The sequence below is a fragment of the Castor canadensis genome, chromosome 6 (assembly GCF_047511655.1).
Source record: "Castor canadensis chromosome 6, mCasCan1.hap1v2, whole genome shotgun sequence".
Taxonomy (NCBI): domain Eukaryota; kingdom Metazoa; phylum Chordata; class Mammalia; order Rodentia; family Castoridae; genus Castor; species Castor canadensis.
The window spans coordinates 145,222,883-145,248,636 of record NC_133391.1 but is presented as its reverse complement, the minus strand read 5'-3'; the positions used below and the strand labels follow the sequence as shown (position 1 = coordinate 145,248,636).

At 35.9% G+C, this 25,754-nt stretch overlaps 1 protein-coding gene, 1 long non-coding RNA gene and 1 other non-coding gene across 6 annotated transcripts in view; 2 read left to right on the top strand and 1 right to left on the bottom strand.

Moving 5' to 3' along the window:
- Positions 1–3,654: 3,654 nt before the first annotated feature.
- Positions 3,655–9,207, bottom strand: LOC141424214 (uncharacterized). The gene is made up of 2 exons (XR_012449190.1): positions 7,307–9,207; positions 3,655–6,317 (listed from the first exon to the last, which is right to left on the bottom strand). It is a non-coding gene; the product is annotated as an uncharacterized lncRNA (long non-coding RNA).
- A 206-nt stretch (positions 9,208–9,413) lies between these two features.
- The window catches only part of Nipbl (NIPBL cohesin loading factor), a 180,912-nt gene continuing 164,571 nt past the window's right edge, over positions 9,414–25,754 (top strand). For 3 of the 4 annotated variants that reach the window (XM_074077609.1, XM_074077606.1, XM_074077608.1), the window contains exon 1: positions 9,414–9,552. The gene's annotated coding sequence lies outside the window, so the exon portion shown is untranslated. Of the gene's footprint in view, positions 9,553–15,828; positions 15,924–25,754 lie in introns of all 4 variants that reach the window. The other variant, XM_074077607.1, reaches the window with a different exon arrangement.
- On the top strand, positions 18,313–18,454 carry LOC141424566 (small nucleolar RNA SNORA81). The gene has a single exon (XR_012449464.1). It is a non-coding gene; the product is annotated as a small nucleolar RNA SNORA81 (small nucleolar RNA).

Genomic DNA, 25,754 nt, shown 5'->3' with positions numbered 1-25,754 from the left:
ATGAAAAAGTACTATGTCAAGAAAAGTACAAACATTTTAAACAGCTGGAAACGTTTCTAAATTACATGAAATATTCAGGTTCAACACATTTTAAGTATCTTTTTTTGGTAATGTAGAAAATACTTCTTTTTAATATTAATTTGCTGAGTTTACTCTAAAATGCAAATTTTATGTATTTACCTGTATGAGGAAAAAATCTTAAGTTTTTGGACTGTAGCGCCAGACCCAGCCTCCTCATCTAATCTGCACTATATCCAAACTGATTTTCAAATTATTAAATAAACTTTCTAATGCACCTATGCTTTTTATATGTTCCTTCCCCTCTTCAGAACGGCTGTATTTGGTATGATCTTCTGAGTTGTGAGGAGAGGGCCAAATTAGTCATTTTAAATTCACTGTTTATGGTATACAGGTGCTGGGCATTGTTTTTGGGTTTTTTTGGCAGAACTGTGGTTTGAACTCAGGATCTTGCACATCCTAGGCAGGCACTCTACCACTTGAGCTATACCCCAGCCTGGGACATACTTGTAGAATGAAGGATTTATAGTTTCAAGTAATAAGATTGTTGTCCTTTTTTTTTCTTTTTTGAGACAGAGTCTCAACAGGTAGCTCAGGCTGGTTTGAAACTCATGATCCTCCAGCCTCAGCCTTACAAGTGCTAGGATTACAGATATGTACCACCATTCTTGGTTTATATATTCTTACATAAAGAACAACTTTATATATTGTATATATGAATTCAACATTTCTCTAATAAGCACATACTCTTTTAATATTCTTAGTTTTAACACAATAATATTCCAAAAAAAATAGAGAATTAGACATTTGTTTATTCAGAGGTACAGTTAACTTTTTTTTTTTTTTTTGGTGGACTGGGATTTAAATTCAGGGTTTTGCAATTGCAAAGCAGGCACTCTACCGCTTTGCACACACCTCCAGTACATTTTGCTCTGGTTACTTTGAAGATGGGGGCTCTTGAATTATTTGCCTAGGCTGGCCCTGAATTGTGATTCTGCTGATCTCAAGTTCCCAAGTAGGTAGGATTACAGGTGTGAGCCACCAGCACTTAGCTACTTAACTCTTTTCATATAGAAAAGTTGGTTAGAATAGTTTTGAAACTAGTTTTCTGAATACCCCTTAAAGAACCAACTTTCACAACTATGATGTTCTTACAGCAATACTATAGATTTATTGTAAACATAAGATTAAACATAAGGCCTTATCAATTCTAAATTCCTAGCCAAACTCGACATCCAAAATTTTTTTTACAGAAAATCTGTAAGATGTGCAATAATTTTTTAAAAATACCTTTGCATACAGAAAGCACTGTCAAAGTACTACACCTTTTCTAAATTAATAACATAAACAGTTTGCCTAGATATGTTCATGAGGAATCATCTGAATGTATTGGAGAAAGCTAATGAATGTTGACATTAGAATTAAAAAAATAAGGTACATCAGAGAAGTGCTTTAGAACTAGTACAGAATTCAACAGTGGAAGACAAGTTGACAAATTGGAAACATGACTGCTGAAGAAATTTGGGTTTGGGTGCTGCTTTTTTCAAACAGAAAATATTTCAGATGTCTAAAGAACAATGTTTAAACAATCTGTGTGTGTATAAATTTCTGACTTTTGTACTTTATTTTTTAGGGATAGATATTCTCTAATCTCACTGGAAGTCATTTTCTTGATGCTTTTCCTGTCACCGTTCCTTTCTCTGGAATAAGACAAGGTATGAGCTATTTTCTTTGCTTTAAAGTTTCTTGTTACAGAGTCTTACAAAAGAACTGATCTTCAAGAGGTTTACAGTTTACCTCTAATACTTTCTACTCAATGGTTTGCTTTTAAGTACCATTTTCTTAGTCATTGCATTTTAAATTTGTGGACTGTTTCTCTATCAGCGAAATTAAAATCTTTTAACAAGATTTAAGAATTTTGTCTAGTTCATAATGAACATATGCTTCATGTCCAATGGAAATAGTAAGTGGTCAAGAAATGCATTTTTTTGAATGAATACATACAAATAAAAGTATATATGGCTAAAACTTGCCTGAATCCATTGTTCTGTTTCAGGCATTATTTCTACAGCCTTGCAATGGATCAGTGGCTAGGCTATCATATTTGGTTTTTTATTTAATAAATGTTTGGATCTTTAAATATTTTATTTTGATTCAGTTAGCTAATATCCAGCTCTTATAGTTCTACTTGAAATAATAGTAAATAGATCATATCTATTCATCCAACATGCACCCATTTATCAGGCATTTTGAGGCTCCTAGAAGATATTAAATAAGCTGAGAGTACAATTATCTTTTAGCTATTATTTCTTCACAAAACAGGTATTGCATCCTTTGTTGTGCTTATAAAAGATAGTGGAAGCAATTCTATTCTATTTTTACAGTGAAAAAGCACTTTATATTAATTATTTCAGTGTAATAACTTTCTACTAAAATTTATCCTTTGTCACGTGCATATAAATTTCACAAAAACTAAGTCTCATTTATACAAATGTACCTATTTAGAACCCAACTTCAACTTTAAACACAGACTTACTAAGAAATGTTCAGTTACATCTGGGTAATAATTCATCATGGCTCTAAGTTATTGTTTTCTGTTGTTCTATCTTAGATTATAATACTGACTTTTCTTTTATATTTCTATTTTAATTTACTCTTGTTTAATGGATGATAAACTTTCTGCTTTGTTCCAGTCCACATTTTACCACCAGTAGCGGAAAGAAAACCAGTATCTTATGTTTGTATATTTTACTTGCTCAGTTTTTATTTTTTATTTATTTTTTTTTTCATTTTTCTTTTATTATTCATATGTGCATACAAGGCTTGGTTCATTTCTCCCCCCTGCCCCCACCACCTCCCTTACCACCCACTCCACCCCCTCCCGCTCCCCCACTCAATACCCAGCAGAAACTATTTTGCCCTTATCTCTAATTTTGTTGTAGCTTGCTCAGTTTTTAACATCTCGTTTTTAAAAGAATTTTCTTATATGCCAAATATTCTTCCCTGGGTTGTTCCTAATTTGATCAAGTGTATTTTTTTCAATTTGCTTCGTACAAAGTAATTTTGACAGTTAAAATTGTCACCCTATCCACATTTGATGTGATAGTCTTTCACTCTTTCTGCTTGCTTTTTGGTAGACAACCTAAAAAAAAAAGAGAGAACAGCTGCTACAACAGTTAAATTCAAAACAGGAAGTCATGTGGTCTTCCCTTATACTCTTACATTTCAAGACCAACTTTGCTCCCCCTGCTGGTTAGCAATATAATTCTTAGTGTTAATAGGGTATTACATTGGTGAAAATTTAGGGGTGAATAGCTTTGGTTCAATAATTAAATTCAAGATTATGTTAATTCTTTTGTAAAGTTTGTGTTTAGCCAAGGTTTTATCCAATCCAGGACTCATGTATCCATCAGTGAAAGGGACCCAGCATTACATGTCTAAAAAACAAAACTTTGGTTTTTGGTTGTTTTGTTATTTGAGATAGGGTCTCCCTAAAATAGCCTAGTCTGGCCTCATACTTAACATCCTTCTGTCTCAACCTCAGTGCTATGAACAGCAAGAATTCTAATGCTTTCTTAAATAGACTTCTCATTACAATAGTGAAATCTACACATAGCAAATAAGGAGATACACTAATAAAATACTTGAATTTTATTAAAATATTTCAGTATAACATAAACTTTGTACTTTTTCGGATAGATTTCTCATTCCATCATACAATAAAGTTTCTTTTTAACTCTGCACACAATTCTTTAAGTTTCCCCTCTTTTAAAATTCTACACACAATTTTAAGTGCATTTATTTAAACACATTGGGTTGAACAAATGAGAGTTAACTATTTAAGAAATTAATTACTTACAAAAAAACAAAACAGGAAAATATTTACTTATGTTATGGAGAAAAACCTTTTTAGAAGTGTTACTTTTTTGGGGGTACAGGTTTTTATGATTTTTTTTAAGGAGAAACTTGTTATTATAATTCCTCTGTAAAAGATAGTAATTTGCTGTGCTCTCCTATGACTAATAACAAGCATTTACTTGCTTTAAAATTTAAGAGAAGCTGGAAAGAAAGACAGAAACAAACATCATTTGCTTCACACTTATTATTTTGTTGTATTAGAAATGTTAAATTAGAAAATGTGCATAATAGACCAATGGCCACAGATTTAAACATACCAAATGTAGATCCCCTACACAGTAATTCCCCTTGACAAATTTAACTATATAGGACATTTTTGCCAACAGTATACCTTATTTCCTACTCTTTACTGTTACATCACTTTTCTGAAACCAGTAGCAAAATCCTAAAAAATTCAAGTGTCACCTCTAAAAGTCACTATTTCATAGGCATCAATAATTTCTAACATTCCTTTTTCCCATTTTCTAAGGAGGCAATAAGGGAAAAACTAAACTGCATATTTTTAAAAAAAGGCTCACCTTTTTTTTTTTTAACCTATAACCCACAGGAAGACAAGGCAACCCAGCACACATACAAAATGTTTATTTTAAAACACACACTTTTACCATCTATAACATATTGTTCAATTTTGTTTTTTTTAAAAATATTTTAAATTTTAAAAATGCTAGGCACAACCCATACTAAATTAACTTCATGATTTAGAATGTACTGACCAAGAATTTTAAACATTGGTCTACAGCAGATATTTTTGACTATAAGGTAACCCATGAGAAAGAGCAGTTAAAATAAACATTATAAGCCTCTCTTAATAGCTACTGTAGATGCTTTAAGTTTTTAATAAACTTTGATACTTCCTTCATAGATAAAATTATTTTAAACTCTTGTCTCGTTCAGTATTCGAATACATGTATAGTTTACCACTCTGGTTCACATCTAGTATGTGTGTATATACCATGAAGATTAGGATTTCATGAACATTTATTACCTTAAATAACTTTATATTGAAATCATATTCCAGAAATGCATTTCCTTGAGGATCCTATCCTTGTCATTGCTCAGCGAAACTTGTAATTTAACCTGTAGCTGTCACTTTGGTTTAGAAACATAAGGCACAGACAAACACAAAAAATAAAACCATATTTAGGTCACAGGATTATAAACTGAGGGCATGGGTAATAAAATCTATAAACTTAGAGAAAAGTTTTTTATAGGTGAGAAGGACTTAAAGGACAAAGCTTATTTTTGAAGACCTGAATAGGCCAAGATGAATAAAAGGCATTCGCAAGGAAAAATTTTATTTCTATAATGTTAACAAAAATGGATAAAGTACATTGAACAAACTTCATCACAAATTTGACTTGAGTACTTACTTTAAAAATGTGTAATAGGTACATATTTGTAGAATGTTGAGTTATCTGATAATTTTGTAATTCTACCTTCAAAATTAGCATCTTTAACTCTTCACCAAAGTTTCTTAAGTTATCCTAAGTTATTTAGTTTTCCTAAATATGAAATAATATTTAAGCCTAAAATAAGCTACAAAACATACATACATTTGTCTTTTACACATTTCTTTTTGCCTTTTAAATTTTTGCTCCTATTATAGATATGTAGTAACTAACAAAGGATAACTGGCAGTAAGAAGATGATTTTCTAAATATTTTTATTCCTATAATTTTATGGTAAATTGTACTTATCTTGAAGACAAAGATTCTCCAAAATAATAATTATTATTCAAATAATAATTCTTCAAAAATAATTCATAATTTGTCAGTTGTACCAATTTTTGGGTAATACTATTCAATACAGATAATACTTAAAACCCATTTAAAAATGTTTTACTAAATCTTCTGCAATTCACTAATCAAAAATGCAGATGAGAATATCTAGGAATATTCTCAGCAAACAAAACTGAGTCATGCAATTCATTCCTTAAAGCAAAGAGAGGCTAGAGTAGGTCAGATTAAAAGTGTTTTGGGTTACCCTTCAAACTAAAATTGACATTTATTTTGTTTTCAAAATCATTTTCAATTCATTTACTGGTATACCAAATGCTATCATAAGGTAAATACGTGTAAAAAAAATAGCAATGAAATGTAAGACTACAAAAAGTCGACTGATTTTAGACATGAAAGATTTAAAAATGTTAAGCGCAAAACAAACTGGTGATGTTGGAGAAGACATTATTAACCCCCACGCCCCCCAAAAAAAGAAAGACAATGAAATCAATTAAACAACCACTATTAAAATAATCGGTTCTAGATAAGATCTCAACTTGGAGCCAGCATGGTGATTCATACTTGTAATCCCAGCACAGGTAGGGTGAAGCAGGAGGATCAATGGTTCAAGGCCAGCTTGGGCTAGGTAGTGAGAGCCTATACCTCAGAAACAAACAAACAAAAATCTTAAATTTAGGCAAGCAAATTACTGATTGATTTAATATAGAAAAATATTGGTAAGCACTGAAATTCTTTAATCTATCATCTGAAAAAAATTAGTATAAACCATATATAAGTTAAAACCCTCAAAGGCAGTGACCTTATGTGCTTTCATTCACCATTTTATATCACATATCTAACATAATGTTAATTAGCACCTAATAAGTCTCCAGTATGTATATGAGGGAAAGTAAAAAATATTTACATTTTAAATTAAATGCTTTCATCTATGCCAGGACTTTCCACCATAGAATAGCTCAGCTGCAGTTACCCAAGCATGCAAAATTACTACTTTACCAGTAACATTTAAGAAAGTATACAGGAAGGTAACTATGCTTCCATAAGCAAGTTGAAGTATTAATATTTTGAAGCTAGTGAAAATACTAGCCAAACCTATAATGTACAGACTATTTGATTTACTAAACAATGTTGCATTAATTGTATTAATGGTTATAAAATACTTATGAAGACTGCCTTTTCCTGTCCAAAAATTCAGTAAATATGAAAAACCGTCAAAGCACAGGCAAAGCTTCATTGCACAGCTTCTAGTTTAGTGGTATACTTATTTTAATATAAAAGGTCTACTTTTCCAGCCACTAGAAAAAAAAATTCCGACCTTTTGGTTTCAAAATTATTTTCAGTTAATTTACTGGTATACCAAGTGCTATCATAAGGTAAATACATGTTTAAAAAAAATAGCAAACTAAGTGAATTAAATATCCACACTAGGCCTGACCTCAGCTTTCACTGAACCTTTTCTTCAGAAGAAAACTGAAAATAAATCTCTCTGGCTTTTGCTTTGCTTGACAGCATAATTAAGGAGCAACTAAAGTAGCCATATGTGGTCCTTTATGTAAGGCCTGCTTGCCTCAGAAGCTCGCACGTTTCAATCGCTGTGCCTGGCAGATATTTTGTGTCCAATAAATACTTACTGAACGAACTTTTCCTGTACTGCTGGACTTGGGCCGAGCCAACCAAGTCCTCAGGCCTTAGTCCAGTCAAAATTGCATGTGTTTTTCAAGACGCAGGGCAGACAGCATGAAGAAAGCACTTTTGTGACACCCAGAGCAAGGTGACTTACTCCACTATGGATATGGTCTGATGACCACTACTGCGTGGTCTGAGTAGCCCGTTCACAAACCCAAGAGCAACGCAATCACCACTGGCTTGTGGCTTCTGGATGTCTACAAGTGCTCTTTTTCCAGAGCTCTAAAAGCATTTCCCCTGCATGTTTTTCCAGTTGTCCCCATCTTTAATAAAAGTTCTGCAGTATGTATGCTGGGTCGAATTCAAGGATAGAGACCAGAAATGAGGGGGGCTGCCGGGAGCATCTATTTGTGGTATTACTTTACCTGCTGTACAGAACGCCGGGAAAGGGAGTGAGCCCTCTTATCCTTCAGGGGCTCACCTCCTACTGGGGACAGAGAGAGAGCTATCCGACGAAGTCACCCACCGAACGTCGCCGGCAGGCCTGCCGCTTACACAGTGGCCATGGAAGCACAAAACCCTCGAAATGAGAGCGCGCACCACAGTATTTTGTAAAGAGCCAGGGGAGGGCAGCAAGGGCAGAGCTGCGGTGGCCAGGGCGTCAAGGCGGGTGGCCGCGTCCTCTCGGCGCGGAGACCGGCAAAGGTCAAGGCTCTACTGCCCACCCCTTCAGGTTCTAGAGCGGAGTGACGAGACCTCAGTCCCCTTGGTGATCTCCAGGTGTTCCCATATTTTCAGCACCTGCATATATGCACAGACACACTGCAATCAAGGTTGACCCGAATGAAGTCATTACTAACGGACTCCAGTCTGAGTGAAATCCGCACACCTTACTGCACCTTTACCTGGAAAGCAGCCCTTTTCAACTACGCAAACTACAGAGGCTGTGCAGCGATATAGTCACCTGGGGTTTTAAACGAGTGACCACCAGTGCACGCACAACCACGCTCGACCTACAAGAGGCGAACGACGAGCGGGGCGCCTCCGGCGGGTGTCCAGCGGGCGTCACTTGGGCCAGCCGGCCTGCGCCCGCCGCCCACCCCGCCTCGCACGGTTCCCGCTCGCACAGCGGCGCCTACAGGCTCCTCCGCGCTGTCAGGGAGGAACCGAACCGCCGCCACAAAACCAAGTCCAGCCGCGCCCGCGTCCTTCCAGAAATGAACGCATCTCAAACACGACTGCAACTCAATCCAGTCCAGGGTCTTCACCTCCAAGGGCTGTGTTCTTACTCCGCAGAAACAGCACACAGACGGGAATAAAGTCCGGGCTCTTTAAAGGAAAGGAGTACGACATATCCATCCACCCGGCTGCAGGGACACCCTTGAGAAATGCGCCGTCGAATCGCGGGCGTCCTCGGGGCGGCCTCCCGCAGATCGGCTCCCTAGACCTGATGACGGCGAGCGGGCCAGGGCGCCAAACGCGGCTTGAGTCGAGGCGGCGTGGGCCTGGGCGCCCGCACGCACGCACACGACCGCCACGGAACGCGGGCCCGGTTGCGGCCGGCCTCCGGGGAAAAACCCGAGTGGGGCCGAATTCCGCCCCGCAGGATCGGCGACATACGTATCACAGCCGCCCGGAGCAGGCGAGAGGCGTAGAGCAGAGCTGTCGCCGCCAGGCTGCCGGCCACCGCTGGCTGCTGGGCAGTGCGGCGAGGCCGGGAAGGGAGCCCGAGTGGCGGCGGCGGCGGCGGCGGTGGCGGAAGTGGAGTGGGGAAGAGGGGGTGGTTGTTAGTGTTTGGCGCCGGCGGAGGGAGTCATTCCTGCAGCTGCACTTCCGGTCGGCATTTTGTTCTGAGAGGGAGAGACGGAACGAGAGAGAGACACACACAGGGCTCCTTCCCCCCGCCCTCCCCCCCTCCCTCCGTCGGTACCGACTCACCCGACACCACCAAGCCGCAGGGAGGGACGCCCCCGCCGACAGGAGGATTGGTTCCCGGGCCCGTGGCGATGCCCCCCCGGTAGCTCGGGCCCCCGGTCGGGTGTTTGTGAGTGTTTCTATGTGGGAGAAGGAGGAGGAGGAGGAAGAAGAAGCAGCGATTTGTCTTCTCGGTTGGTCTCCCCCCGGCTCTACATGTTCCCCGCACTGAGGAGACGGAAGAGGAGCCGTAGCTACCCCCCCTCCCGGCCCGGATTATAGTCTTTCGCCACCGCGGCCTCGGCCTCCCCTTGGATTCAGACGCCGATTCGCCCAGGTAAATTCCTGCTCTTTATTTCGGCAGCGGCGGCGGCGCCAGGTCTTCAGCGTCTCTCCTCCTCGCTCCCCTCCCCGCCGTTTCCTTAGCGGCCCAGGTCTCTTCCCCGGGCGAGTCGAGAGTTGGCTCCTCTCTGTGGCAGCCGCCCTGGGTGGCGGTGGCTTGGTACCCTCTCCGGGCCGGCTCCGGTGGCGGGCGCTGGGCTCCTGCCGGGCGGCCGGGGAGGCGTAGGCCCGGCGGAGAGTGCAGGCCGCGGGCCAGCGGAATCTACTTGAGCTCGGGGATTAGGAGAGCTCCGGGCTGAGCGGAGGACTGCTGGTCGGTGACAGGCCTCGCCCGGGAGAGCCGCCGTAGCTAGTGAGGAGGCGGAAACAATACAACTATCGGCAAATGCGCCGGATCGTCCCCATATTTACAACTTTCCCGGTCCTGGAGTGGGGAGCGTCCCAGAGAAACAAACAACCCCTCTTCCCCTGTGACCCCATGAAGGGAGGAAGTAGTTTCTGTTAGTGAGACAAATGTAAATACTCAGACGCGGGTACACTGGTAATTCTTTCTCTTTGCAAAACTTGTTTGGACGTTGGAAAGTTAATAAAGACTCGTTTTCTTTTTAAAAGAATTAAATCGTCCACATGTATATTTAATGTAGAAAACCATAGTGTAGTAGACACTGCACCTCCCCCAAGAGCTTTTATGTTGTTTGACAGTGTGTGTTGCACATGGACTTTTTATTCAAAGACAAGTATAAAGTACTTGACAGGTTTACTCTGCCACTTTATATTTGTATGCATTATGTAAGGACAATTTTAAACGACTCTACATGAAACACTCTGGGACTTCCTGACCTAAACATGTACAAGCATACAAAGAAGTTTAAATGTTCTAAGAATTGTGCCGAGATAAGGATAAAACCAATTTTGTTTAAAAGGATAGAAATTAAATTATACTTAAAATTCTTGGGAGGTTAAAAAAAAATGTAGAAGGTGCCATCCTTTCATGTCGGGGCAGATCTTCTTGAGGTCCCAGGATTGTCATTGGCTGTTTGTGCCATGATGTTTGACTGTGTAATGAGAGAGGTGTCATTTTAATAGGTCAAATGTATCTGTAAATGGTGGAGAAAAATATCAGTTCTATCTTAACAAGTTCTAGTTCACAAGTAAGTGAAATGTTTATATCTTTTGTGGAGGCTATGCTAATGAAAGTTGGCGTAAGTGGGAAATACCAATTTAAAAGTCTTCAGTCTTGCAAATTTCATAGAAAAATAAACGTTCCTGGGTTACTTTTTGATACTTTGTTTCATATTCGATGAAGAAAAACTTACTCGTTAAAATGAAGCAGTACTGCTCAATAAAGTCCCTTGTTTTACTAGTGGGTGTTAACATTGGTTCAAATTATTTCTGTTATTAAATTATTATTGTCACTGTAGAATAACTTTTCTGGGGTTATTTTTGAGTTTAGTATCTTGCTTACAATAAATTGTTTCACATTCCCTTCAAATGTGCGGATAAACGTTAAAAAGTGAAGTTAATATAGCTGTCACGTACTAGGCATGTTTTTAATGCTATAAATCCGTGTAGTAGTCAGTAGCGTGTCCGTGATTTGTATTGGTCAGGGAGCAGTTTGAATTTTAAAAAGCCTGAAGCTCCTGCTGAGCCCCAATCCAGGCCTCCCTCCCTCCCACTAATCTCCCATTCCTGTCTTTGTGCTGCCTGCTCCTGTTAGACACTGTTTGCTACGGGGCCTCAGGCCTACAGGAGGGGGGGCGGGAAGGGGGGAGGCTTGCGCTTGCGGATGGGGGGCATGCCAGGGAGGGAATGCTGAAGTGAGGAACATTTCAAGTCTTAAGAAAGCAGAGGATTGGGTTTTGGGTGTGGGGTGGGGAGCGTAAGGACTAAAATTTATTATAAATGTTTCAAAGGCCTTCATATGTTCCTGTGATTGTCTTTACAACTCTGGATTAAAATACTGAGATGTGTGTCAGGGGATGAACGTATTTTCACTAAAGATAATGTAAAGAAGAGTTCTTGCTTAGTTTTCCTCAACAGAAGCAACTTTTAGTTCTGTAGTTGAAGATGCCTTATGCAGATGTTTTAATCAGTGTGGTAGATACCAGTTTATGTGATTGATTTTTTCCCCTGAGTTTTTGAAATTAGATTATAAATTAGTTTCTTTCATTTTATTTTCCTAATTCTACATACTTAATAATTCGTAAGTAATACAGGTTGTATGATAGCTCTTATTAAGGTAGCATAAATATTTCTTTAACGTACATTTGAAGATTTTTTTGTTTGGATCAAACCCATGAAATAGGTCATTTTTAAAGGAGAAAACTCAAAATTGAACTTTAAATTTTTGATAACTTGGTTAGAGAGAGTAAGTTGCATTTCAGTGAGGATTGTAAATTATCTGTTGTACCTCTCCTGTATTGGTTGAGAAATTTACCAGTGGCTAATCTTGCATTCCTCTCCCTCCTTCTCCCCCCTTTTTAAATTCAGTAAAAAGAGGCAACCATTAAGCATTCTTAATTGTAGTTATGTTATTTGGAGAAATAGTCTTAATATACCTAAAGTAAATCTTAACAGTGTGATTATTGTTTTTCTTGAGTCTGCAGAGTTGCCAATAACTTAAACATAACTTGAAAATGTTTTAAAATCAATAACAAAAACCTAGTAAATTAAAGTTTGGCATTAAATAATTATTTTCAGTGTTTTAAGAAGTATTTATAGGATACTACCTTTTTAAAGCTGGTCAACCATTCCATTACTAAAGTTATTTGAGTGCATTTTTGAACCTGTGCTAGGAATACTACTGTCCTCCTTTAAGAGGAAAAAATGATTGTATTTGAAGAAAGACTGACTATTTGAGATTGTCTTCAGGGATAAAAAGTGAAAGTTTTTACTATGATAATAAACAGTTTTGTTTCTGCATTGGGATCATTATTAAATTTCATAAATATTGTGAGCAAAGCTATACCAATTCATACTTGAAATTTTCTTTATTTGAAACTAGACTACCCAACTCAAACATGTAGTTTCTAAGGCTTCCTAAACTAATTTTATATTTAATTTTTTGGTACCAGTCTATCATCAGACTGTCATAGAAACATCTGAACCATCTGTATTAGATTTTGACATAGCCTATTGTGGTATTTTTACTTTCTTAAAATGAGATTCATAATTAATAATGCAAGAAACTAAAAACTGACTTTCATATAATTTCATTTAACTTTCTATTGCTTATTAGGAAAAGCATAATTTGCAAATAATTCTAAAATTTTAAACTAATATTTCACTTTTATATTAAGTCATGGGGAGGTCTGGGGTAAATGAAATTCCTTTTAGAGAAATGTAGCTTTAGTTTTGTTTATGACATTTACATGACATAAAACAAATAGGAAGTTACTGATTAGATACCTTTATAGAAGCCTGATAAATAACTGTTTAGTTAAAGATAAAATTAATAATGTAAAGTTGGCTATGGTGGACAGTTGTGGACTTTAAGATCATTTTCAGATATGCTTTCTAGGCAAAGTTTTTCCTATTTCCAGCAGTTGTAATTTATAATAATTCTTTGTACTTTAACAGTTTTGAAATTTATAGATATTCTCATATTCCTGTGAGAGAAGTGTCTCGCAGGATCTCTTATTTTTATGAAAACCTTGATGGAGGCCATGTGATTTGTGTAGGTGCTAGTAGTGAGTTAGTTAAGTAAATCCCTGACACTTAGTAGCTTTTATTAGATAATGCTGCTTTAGGAAATGTCTGAGCTATGGTCCTGAAACTAGGTATTGCTTAGTGCCGACACTGACATCATTTTCGACTTTTTAATTATCTGAGTCCAAGACCCTTCTCCCTCTTTGAATTTTTTTGGTGGTTCATGTTTTTGAAATGATACCTATTTCTTGGTTATATTTTCCTGGTATGAAAGTAGTAGATAATCCTGATCTTGTGTATATGTGTTTGGTGTTTAAATGATTGATTTTATTTTTGTATGTTCTATTAAAGAATGTTAGGTGATTAACTACATTTGTAGTAAACAGTACTTTTTTTGGTGGTTCTGCAGTTTGAACTTGGCCTCGTGCTTGCTAGGCAGGCACTCTACCATGTGAGCCATTCTGTCAGCCCTTATTTTTTTTAAATTGTGAAAATTATTAGAGTTGGATTTTAGTGTTTCTAGTTGATTTTAAAGCAGTTAAAAATTTCTTTAGTGCAAGGCCATCAGTTATTTTAAAGGATATTTTATATGTCCAGAATATTTTGCCCAAATAAGGTAAGTAATAAAAGTGACTTTTAGATATTTGTCCTGTATGTAATTTTATTTTAGTGTAAATCTGGAGTCAATTTTAATCAATTGAGTTTTCATCAGATTACATTATGTTTTAAGACATACTCCTTTTTATTCCCAAAGTGATATTAAGAGATTATTTCATAATACATCTTTGCCAGCTAAGATTGTGCCCCTTAAGATTTTTGAAGGCTTATTATTTGCCCAGGAATTATGTTAAATATTCCCCCCATTAGTGTTATTTAATTCTTCTAGCAAGCACATGAAGTAGAAACAGTTATGTTGAATAATTTATAGAAGAGACTGAGGTAGGAAGGTTTTAGGAAATTGCTTATGATCTTATAATTAGTAAATGATTAGTCTAATTTACATTTGTTCTTAAGAATTTAGGGTTCTACATTTTTAGTTTTAATAATTTTTTTTTTTGAGTGGTACTCAGCTTTGAACTCAGGGCTTTGTGCTTGCAAAACAGGCATAAGCCACACCTTCAGTCCATTTTGCTGTGGTTATTTTGGAGGTGGAGGCTCTAAAAGTATTTTTGCAGGCTGACCTTGAACCATGATTCTCCCAATCTAAGCCTCCCAAGTAGCTAGGATTGCAGGTGTGAGCCACCATTACCCTGCTAGTTTTAATAAAATCTTATTAATCCTGTGTTTGCTCAGTGGATTCGGTACTTAGAAGTCATGTAGTCAGGGCTAGCAGAATGGCTCAAGTGGTAGAATGCCTGCCTAGCAAGCATGAAGCCCTGAGTTCAAACCCTAGTACTGCCAAAAGAAAAAAAAAAGTCATGTAGTTCAACAAATTATGGACTTCAGGAAAAGAAGCAAGAATAGAATTTAGCCACATATCCTATATATATGGTGACATATGTGAAATTAGCAAATCTTAATTTTTAAAATTTTAATTGGTCTTTAAAATTTCACTTAGGTTTTAATGTTGATTTGAAATTGTGAAACAGTCTGTTTTTTTAAGAAGGAAGACTTCAGCATTAGAGAAGTATTTCATTTTAGCATATTAGATGAATCTATAAATTAGTAAGACTAATTTTTTTTAAATTTTAGTGTTTATACAGCCATAGACTGTTGATCTTTTCAAAGTCTTCAGCTTGTGAAGTTGTATACTTGTTATAGAGCTGTTGTTATTACATAACAATCTATGGCACATTCTTTTGTGTATACCTCTTATAGCAATTGAAATAGTCTTTTTTTATTCTTTATGGTGGATCTTTGTTTTCAGGGGTGAGTTGAGTTTTAAATATAGTAAGAAAACTAAAATTTAATATTATCTTTTTTTGTCAGTTATTGTGTTCAGTGCTTTACATTTGTCATATGTAATATTATTAAATGGTTTAATGTGCCAGAAACTCTGGCAAGGCTTTATATTAATTTTCTCAATTCCTTGAGATTGGCTCCATAATAAAACTGACTTAGAGAATGATTAATTAAGTGACCAATCCAAGATCACATAGTTAAGTTCAAGAAAGTGGAGAAGGTACTTCAGAGCTGGTGCTTTACCCAGTATCCTTAACCATTACACTGTAGTTAAGTGGTTAAGTGATTTGAACCTCTCAGTTACCAGTGAAATTAGTTACAGTGTTCTTATTTTACAGACATGGAAATAGAAGCTCATGTTTAAGAAACTGGCCCTCAGTGACAAATCTAGCAAGTGTTAGAATTCTAACCCAAATATGTCTAGTTCTAAAACATCTCTGTTCTTTCCATTCTACTACCCTGCCTCTTCTAGATTTATAATACATTTTTCCCCCCCTTTTTCCGGTTTTTTTTTTTGAGGCAGGATCTCACTCTGTACCCCAGGCCGGCCTGGAACTTGGAATTCTCCTACCTCAGCCTCCCAAATGCTTTATAGGCATGCACCACCATGTCTAGCTTATAATATAATTTTTTAATGAAAAAGGTAGGCTTGTATATAAAGTAGTCACACTGTTTTTCTTGTATGACTTCTAAAGTGTTCCTCAAAATAATTTTCTTGTAGGATGGTGAGGATGTAATCCAGGTTGTCAAGCATACACCCTGTTACTGAACTACATCCATAGCCCCCTTAAAATAGAGGATTTCTAAAATGTTTTGGTGAGTTATGGCTGATTTGTTGTTTGATTGGAATCTTTTAAAAAAGTACTTTGTTGCACTACATCATGTAGGCATGTATATATGAATACGCATTTAAATAGGATGTTGATTTTTAAATATGTGGACTGTGGAATATATTAGATGTTTCAGTGAAATAGAAAGCTTTAGAAAATTTAGTAAAACCATCTTATTTTCATGACTTCATTGTGATTTGTGAGTTACTGTTTTAGAAAGTTTTAAGCATTAAGAAAGTTCCCAGCATTACGCTTTTAAAATAATGCTTGTTGATAAATTACTTTGCTATCTTACATGGTTTAAACATATCATTTAACACAGTACACCAAACGCATTAAAATTTTGCTTTATGAAAAGAAAGTTTTTTTAGCATGCAGAATCATGAAATAAGTGATATTAATTAATTTATTAAAATAGTTATATATAACATTTTACTTGAGAAATTCAGAAGCTGTAGCAAATTTTGAAATGCTAGATTCCTTTTTGTTGTAGTTATCATATTTAGGTCACTTGTCTTCGCAGTTCTAAAGAATTACACAGTCTTGGACAGAAGAAATGTGTATTTGTTTGTATATGACTATTTTAAAAATACATAATGTTCTAGATACCTTAAATCTAACAATATCTAAAACCATAATAATAAAATTTGGGCTGTTTTTACACTGAATATTAATCCTTATAATTGATGTTTATGATATTTGTCATTTGCAAAACTAAAAATACCCTTGAAATTGATTATAGCAAGGAAACACTAACTTTTCTCAACTCTGTGACTTGGCAACCCATGTAGTATTTTAAAACTGCTTTTAGTTGTCTTTTACCTGATAGGACTTTAGGTTGCCAGTTTTAGCTAAAGAAATTGATCATCTGAGTGTAGGCTTTCTGTAGTTTATTGTTTCCTTGGTAATGAACAAGCTGAAATTTTACATGGGTTATTCTTTAAATAACACATTATCCCCCAGGGTTCTGCTTATGCCTTACAAGACTCTTTAAATTGAAAGTTGAACTGTAATGGCCTAGTTGGGCATTGTGGTTCATGTCTACAGTCCCAGCAACAGGAAGGCTGAGACAGGAGGATTGTCACAGTGAGAGACCCCATCTCAAAAGAAACTAACAGAACAAAATGAGCAATAAACCCCCAAACTACTGTTGTTATCATTCCTTTTTGGGGAAAGAATTAGGAATAAAATATTTATCCCATAATGTCCCTTCAGGTTCTCTACTGTGAAAGACATATATGACATAAACTTTAAGTGTACTAATGTTTTTATTCTTTGCCTCTCTTTTACTTTTTTACTTTTGTGTATCTCTTCCTTTTTCTATCAATGTCCATTTCATCTTTCATTCCCCTAAATGAATTTTTATTTTTAAATTTTATTTACTTAAAAATTTTTTTTTGGTTTACTCATTTATTCATATGTGCATACATTGTTTGGGCCATTTCTCCCCCCGACCCCCACCACCAGTGCTCTCCCCCACCCCCTCACTTCCAGGCAGAACCTGTTCTGCCCTCTTCTCTGATTTTGTTGAAGAGAAGACATAGCAATAATAAGAAAGTCATAGCATTTTTGCTAGTTTGAGATAAGGAGAGCTATACAGAGATTCCTAGCATTGCTTCCATGCACATGAGTATTACAACCCGAATTGATTAATCTCGACCAGACCTTTTCACTACTTCCTGGTTACCTTCCCATAGTGACCTCTGTAGTTTTAAGGTTACTATATTAGCTCCTCTACAGTGGGCACATCAAACACTTTCAAGTTTTGGGTTTCCTACCTTCCCCTATTCCTCCTGTACATGTTCTCCCCTTAGCGTGTGACCCATGTCCAGTAATATTACTGCATTTGTTTTAGGTCTAAAGTCAGCATATGAGGGAGACTATAGGGATCTGATTTTGGTCCGTATTGCCTTTCTAGAATGTCATGTAAGTGAAATCATTCAGTCTACAACCTTTTGTATCTGGTTTCTTTAACTTAGAAGTCTTTTGAGATTCATTCATGTTGTGTATATCAGTAGTTTGTTGGTACTGAATTTCAAAATTGCATTTAATGTACTCTAACATTAACATTGGTACTATTCTTTTTTTTTTTTTTTAACTGTTATACTGGGGATACATTGTGACATTTACCAAAGTTCTTCCAATATATTATACTTGAATTCACCTCCTCCTTCATTCTCCTTTATATCTTCTTCTCCCCCATTCCTGGAATAGTTTCATCAGGTCTCATTTTTCCAGTTTTATACATGAGTACATAATATTTCCACTACATTCACCTCCTACACCCTTTGGTTAGATCCCATCCCCTCCCACTGGTACCAACCCCCAGACAGGACCTGTTTTACCTTTCTGTTTTCTGTTTTTGAAAAGGTGCTATTTTTATCAAAGAGTATTGTCAAAAAACAATACTTTGTAGAGTACACATAAGAAGAAAAGTTCTGCACTAGATTTTGACAACTGGGGTAGGCCTCTTTCTTAATGTCAGTGTCCTTTGTCTTAAGATTTGGTGCAGACTATCTTGAGGGGAAAAAAAATACTTCAAACTTTGTTAGATATACTCTCAGAGCTTAACAGTGGTTTTATTAGTGAACTCTTTACTTGCTCATGTTTATCTCTTACCCTCCCAGATCTAGTGTAATTGGCATTATTATTAAATGGCATTTATTTGTATTAATATATATTTTAGGTTAAATGCTTTATCAAGTAGGTGAAACAGACATTGCTCTCTTTTCATTATAATGAAAATAAATAAAATGTATTTTGAGCATGTAGTATGAGGACACTAGAACAGAAATGAGGAATAATATATAATTAACTCACTAAAATTGAGCTTATGTTTTGTTTTAAATTTAATGTTTATAAATTTATGCTAAAAACAGAGCATAAGTTACAGTGTAGAACAGTCCATGTCTCCTGTATGTAATAAAGTTAAAGAAGCAGTTCTATTTTTTTTTATTGTTTTATTATTCATATGTGCATACAAGGCTTGGTTCATTTCTCCCCCCTGCCCCCACCCCCTCCCTTACCACCCACTTGGCCCCCTCCCTCTCCCCCCCCTCAATACCCAGCAGAAACTATTTTGCCCTTATTTCTAATTTTATTGTAGAGAGAGTATAAGCAATAATAGGAAGGAACAAGGGTTTTTGCTGGTTGAGATAAGGATAGCTATACAGGGCATTGACTCACATTGATTTCCTGTGCGTGTGTGTTACCTTCTAGGTTAATTGTTTTTGATCTCACCTTTTCTCTAGTTCCTGGTCCCCTTTTCCTATTGGCCTCAGTTGCTTTAAGGTATCTGCTTTAGTTTCTCTGTGTTAAGGGCAACAAATGCTAGCTAATTTTTTAGGTGTCTTACCTATCCTCAACCCCTCCCTTGTGTGCTCTCGCTTTTATCATATGCTCAAAGTCCAATCCCCTTGTTGTGTTTGCCCTTGATCTAATGTCCACATATGAGGGAGAACATACAATTTTTGGTCTTTTGGGCCAGGCTAACCTCACTCAGAATGATGTTCTCCAATTCCATCCATTTACCTGCGAATGATAACATTTCGTTCTTCTTCATGGCTGCATAGAATTCCATTGTGTATAGACACCACATTTTCTTAATCCATTCGTCAGTGCTGGGTCATCTTGGCTGTTTCCATAACTTGGCTATTGTGAATAGTGCTGCAATAAACATGGGTGTGCAGGTGCCTCTGAGGTAACCTGTGTCAGTCTTTTGGGTATATCCCCAAGAGTGGTATTGCTGGATCAAATGGTAGATCAATGTTTAGCTTTTTAAGTAGCCTTCAGATTTTTTTCCAGAGTGGTTGTACTAGAAGAAGCAGTTCTATTTACTGAAAAGTAGGGACAGATAATGAGAAAAAGTCATTTTCTCATTTTATTTGACCTCTCTCCCCAACTCCCTTTTTGAAATAGCTTTGTCTCTTGGGTTGTAATCTCCTGTTGTTATTCCTGTATGTCTTTGACTTCTCAATTTTAGACTTTTTTCTTTCTTTCTTTCTTCCTTTTTTTTTTTCTTTTGAGACTGAGTCTTACAGTGTAGCTCAGGCTGCCTTGAATAAATGATCCTCCTGCTTCCACCTCCCAGATGCTGGGAGCCATCATGCCCAGCACTTTTTTACTCTTTTGCTAAAAACAGTTCTTCCTCCCCTTTTAAATATTTGTATTCCCAAAGTGATTCTTCAACCTTACTTCTGTTCACTCTTTTTGTTGATCTTATTTCTTTACATGATTTATTATACACTACCTGTATAGTGATGATTCACAGATCTATCTCCTGAATGTATTTGTCTCCTGAACCAGATCCTTTGTCTACCAGGCATCTCCAGAAATTCAGAGGTACATACATGGAACTCATTCCTTAATCTTTGTACTCTCCTTCTTTCTTACCCCAAAAGAAAGAAAACTATTCTTGCAAATATTTGAAGTAAATTAATGTTTCAACCATCAATGCAGTTGCTTAAACTAGAAACTTGGGAAAATCTTTGACCCTTCTACTTTAACTTGTCTGCAGTAGAGTTGTTTACCTATTTTGACATTTGTAATACTTCCCTGAATATCACCTGAATCCATCCCTCCTCCAGTGTTGTGATTCTGAGAGCATACCTGAACATACAGTTTGTCAAATTGAGTAACTTCTAAAATTTTAAAGATTTAAAGGTAAATTATGTATTTAGTGTTTGGCTATTTTTTGCTTATATGCTTGGGTTCTTGTATTTAAAATTAAGATGTAATCTTTGATAACATTTACACTATGTAGCCTAAATGCACCTGTCTTCTGTACACATTTCCATTGTATCTAAAAGTCTAGAACTTCTGATTTATAATCTAGTATATTAACTATAACTGTTTGATTTCAGTTTTTCTTTCCATTCCTTTTAGAATACTGTATTTCATGGAGCTGTATGTTCATTTTCATACTGTCTGTTTACGTCTTTAGGAGTAGGGTTTGAGTAGAGAAGAAAATGGCAATATGGAAGGAAAGGTAAAAGGACTATTAAGACTTTCCCATACTATGGAAACAAGTTTACTGGAATAACATTTTTACTTTTATTGGAAGCAGCAGAAAATGCTGTGGGATATGATACTTTTAGTTGCTAGGCATGAAGACACTTTTAATGACAAGATTCAGACATGTATGTTGTGACTATTACTTGTTTATGAGTGTGGAAATTATTGCTTATGGCTTTGTATAACCTTACAGTGTTTTTTCCTTAAAATAAGACATTATTTTCCTTACTCCCCACAATTTGAACAAAAGAATCGGCTTTGAGCTAACTGGTTTAAGTAATTCTGAGTATCTTTTTTTTCTTTTCTTTTTTTGGGGGGATTGGGTCTCACTATGTAGTTTAGGCTGGCTTCAGACTAACAGTCTTCCTACCTCAGCCACCCAGGTGCTGGGATTAAAAGTGTGTGCCACCACACTCAGCTGTGAATTTCTCTTTTATGAAGACATTGTAAAAATCTTGAAAAAATCTGAAAGACAACTATTTTCTCTATTATATCTAGAGTTTATAACTGAGGAAATAATATATGCTTTATTTTGCTCTTTGCCAACTATCTTTATTTTGAGTAAATGAGATCAATCCTAAGGCAGTTTACAAAGGCTGAAAGAAGTCACCGGATTCCTGTGGTAGCTTGCACATAGTAAAAACTCAAGAAAAATTTTTTGAATAAATGAATCTAAATGTATTGCAGATTTGGGTTGTAGAACTAATTGGAAAAGATGGTGGGACTTGCTAAATACTGAGCAACTTACATAGAAGAAAGAAAAGAGGAAGCCCTATAAAGGAAGGATAGTATTGATAGCAAAGATTGGCATGTTTTTTTGTTACTATTTGTATTTGGAAAGCTAAGCTTGCTTAGCTGGATAAGAGAAGGCTCTATGTAAGGATGATCTGCATAATCCAGATGTGCACATTAGAATTTGGGAGGTGTTGGTTGAAAAGGGAGAGAGCTATTCATTATAGCTTTCAATTTCTTTAGTTACATTGGTTCCTAATACATGTCAGGGGCCATTGCACTATGCTCAGTTTTCAGAGAGTCTTAAAAATCAGAATTTAGGATGACTTATTTGCAGTAAGCTTGTGACTGCCTTTGAATCTTATATGTTAACTAGCTGTTGAGTGATGTTGATACCTATCTTAATTACCATATGGTTTAAACAATTCTGATATTTTCAACTAGGAAATAGCCCCCTCAAGTTTTTAATAAAAATTTTATAGTTAACTAACTCTCCATTCTTGGAAGCCAGAAATACATATAGTTTTCTGGTATGTTAAGTAAAGCCAAATTGTGGAGTTTAGAACTTAAAATTTTTTAAGAACTCCAAAGTTGAAGATTTCTCTTAAGTTTTTTTTTCCATTGTAAAAGCAATGTGAAGACTACAGGCTATTTAGAAATACGAAACAGATATAATTTCTAATTTTATGTTCTAGATTTTCAATAAAATGTATGTAATTATTTAAGTACACATATTTTTGTGCCATAAATATATGTATACATTACATACCTACATTACGATTGTCCTAAAATTTTTTCGTATTTTTCATGTTGTATTCATAATTATTTTAAATGTTACCCAATATTTTTCAGTGGCCTTCTCATCCTATTCAATATTTTATTTGCTTTCACTTTTTTTAATATATAAATAATGAGGCGGAGAACATCTTTATTCATCTGGGAAAGATTTATAAATTTGGAAAAGACTTTGGTTTTTTTTGCTTTGGGGCTTTATTCATTTTGAGTAGAATGCTGCAAGTAGAATTTGGACCAAAAGTTTTGAACATTTTATGACTCTAAATATGTATTTCCAAAAATAGTTTTACCCGCCATAATCTTTATTTTTTTCATGTTTTAATTTACACAGTAAATTCATTTTTTTTTTCAAATAGAATTCACTAATCCTGTTAAGATTTTTAGGTCATTTAAATGTCCTCTCTTTCAATAGTGTAGTTTAGCTTTTTAACTGAGTATATCATTTGAAGGTATTATGTAGTGAGATTGGCATGGTATCTAACCTAAACTAGTTAATTAGCTAAATGACATTCAGGTCAGTTATTCGCTCAAGCTCATTTCTTCAACTATAGACTGAAGAAGTTCTCAGATTTTAGGACTTTATAGACTAGTTGAAACAAAGCAAAAAAAAAATCTAGGTAAAGAAAGGAATAATTTCTAGGAATATAGCTGTAGTGAAGGAATCATCTGCCTTTTATCTGCAGAAAGTGGTAAAAAGCCTGAATTAGAGCATATTAAATAGAAAAGTCAATTTCTTGGTAGGACTTCTTACTTAAGTCTTAATATTTGAAATACAAAGCATTCAGTGTGATGTAGACATCAGACCATGATCTGGTATTCATTCCTTTGTTCCTCATACATTGAGTGTGTCCTCTGTTTCTACTCAGGAACTGTTAGGCATTTGACATGGTAAAAATAAAAGACTTTACCTTACCCATTAAGGATCTTACAATCTACTAAAGCTTACAGACAGGTAAACAAAATCATGTTACAGTGTCTTAAGTGCTGTGATCAGAATGAACAAAGTGGGTGCTGTAGGAGCATTGAAGGGGAGTTACTTCATTTAGGCTACTGTGGTAAGAAAGTAAATCAGGAAAGATCTCCTAGGAGAGGTGGTAGGTAAACTAGGTTTTGAAGACCACTAGTCAGATTTGGGACCACAAGATGGCTTAGATTAATATTAGAGCATAAACTTGAAAAGGCATAGATTTTAAGAGCATAGACTACATATCTTTGCCAAAAAGGGTACAGATTGTGAAGGAATGTATACATTGCTAAGAATTCTGTATTTCTTTATTTTTCTTCCTTTATTGTTGTGCTGGGTGGGGGTACACTGGCATTTACAGAGGTTTTGCACATTTTAGAAGGAATGGATAACGAGAAATTTAGTGTCTTAGCCAAATTGTGGATACTAATGATTATTTGAGAATTATTGTCAAGGATGACCTACAAGATTTTTCCAGTTTAAATTAGCAGTCAAGCCAGGTCTTGGTGGCTCAAACCTGTAATCCTAATTTGAGAGGCTGGGATTGGGAGGATTGGAGATCAGGTCCAGTCTGTGCAGGAGATCAGGTCCAGTCTGTGCAAAAAGTTCACAATGCCCCATTTTAATTAGTAGCTGGGCATAGTGGTTCACAACTGTCACCCCAAGTTATGTGGGAGGCTGAGATTGGTAGGATCGAAGTTCCAGGTGAACCCCAGCAAAAAACTTTGTGACACTTCATCTCATCAGAAAAAAGCTGGGCATAGTGGCATGTGCCCTGTCATTGTAGGAATAGTAGGAGACTTAAAATAAAAGGATCATGGTCAAGGCTAGCCTGGGCAAAAAGCAAGGCTCTCCAAAATCACCAGGACAAAAAGAGCTGGAGACGTGGCTCAACTGATAGAGCTCCTACCTGCAAACTCGAAGCCTGGAATTGATATGTCTGTGCTACCAAAAATAAAAATAAATAATAATAATAATAATAAAATGATTTGTCCAATATTTTTGATTTGCAAATTTTATGTGGTCTTAAGTTAACAAAAGGTAACAGTACAGTACCATATTTTCCTCATGCTTAGTTTTCTAGCATATGGACTGTACCATGCACTTAGCATAACCAAATGAATTTTTAAAAATAATTATTTTCTATCATGCAAGGCTCTTAGACCTTCTTGGTGTATTTGTTTAGCCAGTTTAACCTCAAAACTGCCCATTCAATTAATTTTAACTAAATCATACATATAATGAGATATTGTAGTGAGAACTTTGTTACTTTGTTTGTAAAGGGATTCTCCTTAAAGTTGTAATTAAAGATCTACTTTTAAAAATGGCAATAGCTTTTCAAAAGTGTTAAATGCAGGAATAATTATAAAGCAGTCAAACTTATTTATCAAAAATAATTGACTAGGTGACATAATGTCAAAATGAAAATTATACTTTGCTAGAATCTAGATACATCTAAGCAAATCTACTTTGTTTCATTTAGTGTTTTGGCCAGAAAAGTGGCACATCAGAATCACCTGGGGAAAAATTTCAAACTTTATAACGCTTCTTTGGAGATGAAAGATTAAGTTTCCCCTTACCCCTTCCCTTAGACTTTTCAATCATTAACAAGAATTAATTGAGTAACTGCTCTGTACTCAGCCATGAATACTAGGTATTTGGTACCAGAACTTTTTTTTTTTTTGAACGTCTCTTCTGAATTTTACACGGCTCCCTAAAAGATCCCTCTATTAATTCTGTCCTATAAAAACATCATCTGTGAGGTGCAAAGGAGCAAGGAGTCATGTGAGCTGAGTTATTAGTAAAATTAACAATAGGGATAGAATAGAGAGCTTTGTTTAGTTCTGAAGAATTGAGGGGGAATTAATTGTTGAATAACTAAAGGACATAGAATAAAGGAAAGAAATTAGGGTAACAGATACTATAAATGAATTTTGTGAAAGAATTGCCACAAAACATACAAATTAGCAGCTCTAAATAGAATAAAATCAGAAATTGTGAACTGACTAATCTGCTCCTAAATGATTTTTGTATTTGAAAAGTATACTATAAAAGTCAGTATGTTAGATATATACTACTATAAAGTAACATGTTTCTAATCATGCTATATACTTACACTAAATCCTCTGCAAATATTTATTTTTGCTAGTTGACAGCTAACTTTTGAAATGTGATTTGAAGAAAAATACATTGTTTAGTATATTTCAAAATGGAAATCTGCTAAGTTGTGACATTTCTGATGGATTACCAGGAAGTTACTAGATAAGAAGCAAAGGAAGAACAATCAGATCAGCTTGAGTTACTCTGGTATTG